Source organism: Salmo trutta, chromosome 5, assembly GCF_901001165.1.
Source record: "Salmo trutta chromosome 5, fSalTru1.1, whole genome shotgun sequence".
In the NCBI taxonomy this organism is placed as follows: domain Eukaryota; kingdom Metazoa; phylum Chordata; class Actinopteri; order Salmoniformes; family Salmonidae; genus Salmo; species Salmo trutta.
Window position 1 is genome coordinate 61,360,255 of NC_042961.1, and position 6,799 is coordinate 61,367,053.

The following is a 6,799-nucleotide window of genomic DNA, read 5'->3' on the forward strand; positions in this document are numbered from 1 at the left end:
TGTGGCACTAATGTTTAGGCCAAGGTATGTATAGTTTTTTGTGTGCTCTAGAGCAACGGTGTCTAGATGGAATTTGTATTTGTGGTCCTGGGGACTGGACAGAATCTGTGCAGAAGATCTAGGTGCTGCTGTAGGCCCTCCTTGGTTGATGACAGAAGCACCAGATCATCAGCAAACAGTAGACATTTGACTTCAGATTCTAGTAGGGTGAGGCCGGGCGCTGCAGACTTTGAATGCCCTCGCCAATTCATTGATATATATGTTGAAGAGGGTGGGGCTTAAGCTGCATCCCTGTCTCACCCCACGGCCTTGTGGAAAGACGTGTGTGTTTTTTTGCCAATTTAAACCACACACTTGTTGATTGTGTGCATGGATTTTATAATGTCGTAAGTTTTTCCCCCCAACACCACTTTCCATCAATTTGTATAGCAGACCCTCATGCCAAATTGAGTCTAAGGTTTTTTTTAAATCAACAAAGCATGAGAAGACTTTGCCTTTGTTTTGGTTTGTTTGTTTGTCAGTTAGGGTGTGCAGGATGAATACGTGGTCTGTCGTACGATAATTTGGTAAAAAGCCAATTTGACATTTGCTCAGTACATTATTTTCACTGAGGAAATGTACGAGTCTGCTGTTAATGATAATGCAGAGGATTTCCCCAAGGTTGCTGTTGACGCATATCCCACCGTAGTTATTGGGGTCAAATTTGTCTCCACTTTTGTGGATGGGGGGGGGGGGGGGGGGGGGGGATCAGTCCTTGGTTACAAATATTGGGGAAGATGCCAGAGCTAAAGAGGATGTTAAAGAGTTTTAGTATAGCCAATTGGAATTTGTTGTCTGTATATTTTATCATTTCATGATTGAGTATTGCTCTGTTCAGGTAGACTGTGATTTTGCTGTGTTCTGATAGGGGTGTCAGTGTGCTGACTGTGAACGCTCTGAGAGACTCTGGGTTGAGGTCAGTGATAGTCTACAGTACTAATGCCAACAGATGAGCTATAGGTGTACCTACTATAGGAGTCTCCTTGAAGCCTACCATTGACTATGTACAGACCCAGCATCTAACAGAGCTGCAGGAGTTGTGACCCGTTTTTGTTGGTTATGTTGTCGTAGTTGTGTCTAGGGGAGCATATGGGGGAGGGAATGCTGTCACCTCCAGGTAGGTGTTTGTCCCCCTGTGTACTGAGTGTCCGGTTCTTGTCCAGTTCTGGTATTTAGGTCGCCACAGACTAGTACATGTCCCTGGGCCTGGAAATGATTGATTTCCCCCTATAGGATGGAGAAGCTGTCTTCATTAAAGTATGGGGATTCTAGTGGGGGGATATAGGTAGCACACAGGAGGACATTTATCTCTGCTGAGATCATTTCCTTATTCATTTCTAGACAAATGTAAAATGTTCCTGTTTTGATTAATTGAATAGAGTGAATTAGGTCTGCTCTATACCAAATTAGCAAACCCCCTGAGTCCCTTCCCTGTTTCACACCTGGTAGTGTGGTGGATGGTACTACCAGCTCTCTGTAACCTAGAGGGTAACCAGTGGGTCCGTCTCCTCTATACCACCTGGTAGTGTGGTGGATGGTACTACCAGCTCTCTGTAACCTAGAGGGTAACCAGTGGGTCCATCTCCTCTATACCACCTGGTAGTGTGGTGGATGGGACTACCAGCTCTCTGTAACCTAGAGGGCAACCAGTGGGTCCATCTCCTCTATACCTCCTGGTAGTTTGGTGGATGGGACTACCAGCTCTCTGTAACCTAGAGGGCAACCAGTGGGTCCATCTCCTCTATACCACCTGGTAGTGTGGTGGATGGGACTACCAGCTCTCTGTAACCTAGAGGGCAACCAGTTGGTACATCTACTCTCTCTCTCTCTCTCACTCTCTCTCTCTCACTCTCTCTCTCTCTCTCTCTCTCTCTCTCTCTCTCTCTCTCTCTCTCTCTCTCTCTCTCTCTCTCTCTCACTCTCTCTCTCATTGTTAACTTCTGACATACCTCCCTACTAATGACCCAGCAGTTTCAGGAAGAGAGATAAGTTTACCAACTGTTACGTAAAGACTCAGGTAGACATCTGTACCCAGACAGAGAGCAGCTTCCCAAGGTCCTGGCTCTGTTCCCTGTGGGAACCAAGTCATTGACCCACCACTTGTTGATATGGAATTTATACTTGTCATATAAAAACATATTTTGTGTTTATTTCATGTCTATAATATATTCATATTAGATTTACATATTAGCCATAATTGTTATGGTTCCTTCAATTTAATTCCATTCATTTCCTTTAGGTCAAAGGTAACCCCCAGAGTACACACACACACACACACACACACACACACACACACACGTGAACTTCAGCCCTGGTCAAACAGGTTAGGCCACATTTAAGGGGGCGGGGGTGTGGACAGGTAAGTGGGTGGGGCAGAAGGTTGGGTAGGGAGGTAAAGCAGAACAGCGTGCAGCACACACACACTCAGTTGTCCATAAACCTGAATGGAGAGGTGAGAGATAGACAGACAAGAAGAGAAAGACAGAGAGAGGGAGAACTACCAACAACAGAACAACCAACCTACCAACAACAGAACAACCAACCTACCAACAGCTGAACAACTTAACTGGCCTTGCAGGTAATCTAATTCTACAATTTGAGTTTCAGAATTGTTACAGAATAAAAAAAAGATAAATAAAATGTATTTATAAAGCCCTTTTTACATCAGCCAATGTTACAAAGTGCTGTACAGAAACCCAGCCTAAAACCACAAACAGGAAGCAATGCAGATGTAGAAGCACGGTGGCTAGGAAAAACTCCCTGGAAAGGCAGGAACCTAGGAAGAAACCTAGAGAGAAACCAGGCTCTGAGGGGTGGCCAGTCCTATTTTGGCTGTGCCGGGTGGAGATTATAACAGAACATGGCCAAGATGTTCAAATGTTCATAGATGACCAGCAGGGTCAAATAATTGTAGAGGGTGCAACAGGTCAGCACCTCAGGAGTAAATGTCAGTTGACTTTTCATAGCCAATGTTCTACCTCTCCAAAGATGAGACTGTTTTCTATCCTGGGGGTGATTGGACTGGAGTTTTCAGAACTTACATTACCTGCACCAGAGCTTCAAATGAGTAGGGAGCGAGAGAGATGGATCTATCTATTTCACTTGCTTTGGCAATGTAAACATATATTTCCCATACCAATAAAAGCCTTAAATTGAATTGAAATGAGAGAGAGAGAGAGAGAGAGAGAGAGAGAGAGAGAGAGAGAGAGAGAGAGAGCAAGCATACCACTGTGAATGCTCTGAGAGACTCTGGGTTGAGGTAAGTGACACCCCTATCAGAGTTATCTATCCAAAACGGAGATGTATGGGTAAACCACTTCTCTAATCTCTTTGGCCCTGTAACAAAGAACAAACAGCAAAAACATGCAAATGATCAAATACAAATCTTAGAATCAACTATTAAAGATGGCCAGAACCCACTGGATTCTTCAACTACATGACAAAATACAACCCAAAAAAGCCTGTGGCGTTGATGGGATCCTCAATTAAATGATAAAATATGTAAACAATGTACTGAGCAAATGTCAAATTGGCTTTTTACCAAATTACCGTACGACAGACCACGTATGCACCCTGCACACCCCAATTGACAAACAAACAAAACAAAGGCAAAGTCTTCTCATGCTTTGTTGACTCAATCTGGCATGAGGGCCTGCTATACAAATTGATGGAAAGTGGTGTTGGGGGAAAAACATACATTAAAAAATCCATGTACACAAACAACAAGTGGTTAAAATAGGCAAAAGACACATTTCTTTCCACAGGGCTGTGGGGTGAGACAGGGATGCAGCTTGAGCCTCACCCTCTTCAACATATACAGTATGTCAGTGAATTGGTGAGGCCACTAGAACAGTCTGCAGCACCCGGCCTCACCCTACTAGAATCTGAAGTCAAATGTCTACTGTTTACTGATGATCTGGTACTTCTGACCCCAACCAAGGAGGGCCTACAGAAGCACCTAGATATTCTGCACAGATTCTGTCCAGTCGCCAGGACAACAAATACAAATTCCATCTAGACACTGTTGCTCTAGAGCACACAAAAAAACTATACATACCTTGGCCTAAACATCAGCGCCACAGGTAACTTCCACAAAGCTGTTAACGATCTGAGAGACAAGGCAAGAAGGGCCTTATATGCCATCAAAAGGAACATACAATTCGACATACCAATTAGGATCTGGCTAAAAATACTTGAATCAGTTATAGAACTCATTGCCCTTTATGGTTGTGAGGTCTGGGGTCTGCTCACCAACCAAGAATTCACAAAATGGGACAAACACCAAATTGAGACTCTGCATGCAGAATTCTACGTTGTACACAAAGTATATTTTTGTAGAACACCAAATAATGCCTGCAGAGCAGAATTAGGCTGATAACCACTAATTATCAAAATCCAGAAAAGAGCCCATAAATTCTACAACCAACTAAAAGGAAGCAATTTCCAAACCTTCTACAATATAACAAAGCCATCACTTACAGAGAGATGAACCTGGAGAAGAGCCCCCTAAGCAAGCTGGTCCTGGGGCTCTGTTCACAAACACAAACACACCCCACAGAGTCCCAGGACAGCAACACAATTAGATCCAACCAAATCACGAGAAAACAAAATGATAATTATTTCCAATGTGTCAAGTAATTACTTGACACAAAAAAGCAGAGCAAACTAGAATGCTATTTGGCCCTAAACAGAGAGTACACAGTGGCAGAATACCTGACCACGGTGACTGACCCAAAATTAAGGAAAGATTTGACTATGTACAGATTCAGTGAGCATAGCCTTGCTGTTGAGAAAGGCCTCCGAAGGCAGACATGGCTCTCAAGAGAAGACAGGCTATGTACACACTGCCCACAAAATGAGGTGGAAACTGAGCTGCACTTCCTAACCTCCTGCCAAATGTATGACCATATTAGAGACACATATTTTCCCTCAGATTACACAGATCCACAAAGAATTTGAAAACAAACCCAATTTTGATAAACTCTCGTACCTATTGGGTGAAATATCACAGTGTGCCGTCACAGCAGCAAGATGTGTGACCTGTTGCCACAAGAAAAGGTCAACCAGTGAAGAACAAACACCATTGTAAATACAACCCATATTTATGTTTATTTATTTTCCCTTTTGTACTTTAACTATTTTCACATAATATGACATTTGTAATTTCTTTATTCTTTTGTAACTTCTGTGAGTGTAATGTTTACTGTTCATTTTTATTGTTTATTTCACTTGTGTTTATTATCTACTTCACTTGCTTTGGCAATATTAACATATGTTTCCCATGTCAATAAAGCCCTTATATTGAAATGAAATAGAACTGAATTGAGAGAGAGAGGTAGAGAGAGAGATGGAGAGAGGGGGTGGAGAGAGAGGGGTGGAGAGAGAGAAAGAGAGAGGTGGAGAGAGATAGAGAAAGAGAGAGGTGTTATTTCCTATTACATAAGATAAAAACATGATTGGTTGTGATTGAGTACGGCACAGGTAAAGCTGTTTTTCAAAATATTGATTATGGTCATATATGATCATTGATTTTTAACGTAGACTTTCAGTCATTGTGCTAATGCTAGTCAGTTAGTAATGCTAGTTAGTTAGTAATGCTAGTCAGTTAGTAATGCTAGTCAGTTAGTAATGCTAGTTAGTTAGTAATGCTTGTCAGTTAGTAATGGTAGTTAGTTAGTAATGCTAGTCAGTTAGTAATGCTAGTCAGTTAGTAATGCTAGTCAGTTAGTAATGCTAGTTAGTTAGTAATGCTTTTCAGTTAGTAATGCTAGTCAGTTAGTAATGCTAGTCAGTTAGTAATGCTAGTCAGTTAGTAATGCTAGTTAGTTAGTAATGCTAGTTAGTTAGTAATGCTTGTCAGTTAGTAATGCTAGTCAGTTAGTAATGCAAGTTAGTTAGTAATGCTAGTCAGTTAGTAATGCTACTTAGTTAGTAATGCTTGTCAGTTAGTAATGCTACTTAGTTAGTAATGCTTGTCAGTTAGTAATGCTAGTTAGTTAGTAATGCTTGTCAGTTAGTAATGCTAGTTAGTTAGTAATGCTTGTCAGTTAGTAATGCTAGTTAGTTAGTAATGCTTGTCAGTTAGTAATGCTAGTTAGTTAGTAATGCTAGTTAGTTAGTAATACTAGTAAGTTAGTAATGCTAGTTAGTATTGTCTCACGAAAGTACCTCTAACTTCCCTCATACTGCACGCAGAGGCATAAAAATGTTATCAACGAGTTCCTCTTACGATAGGGAAGTAGAGTGAGAATCTGTCAGTAAGGTTAACCAGTTCATCTGACTATAGGGAAGTAGAGTGAGAATCTGTCAGTAAGGATAACCAGTTCATCTGACTATAGAGGGAGTAGAGTGAGAATCTGTCAGTAAGGTTAACCAGTTCATCTGACTATAGGGAAGTAGAGTGAGAATCTGTCAGTAAGGTTAACCAGTTCATCTGACTATAGGGAAGTAGAGTGAGAATCTGTCAGTAAGGATAACCAGTTCATCTGACTATAGAGGGAGTAGAGTGAGAATCTGTCAGTAAGGATAACCAGTTCATCTGACTATAGAGGGAGTAGAGTGAGAATCTGTCAGTAAGGATAACCAGTTCATCTGACTATAGAGGGAGTAGAGTGAGAATCTGTCAGTAAGGATAACCAGTTCATCTGACTATAGAGGGAGTAGAGAGATGGTAGAGAAGATAAGGAAGTAGGTGTGTGTGTGCATGCGTTCTCTGTGCTGTTAAACGGCATGGAGGTGTGGTCTCCTTGGTTTTACAGTA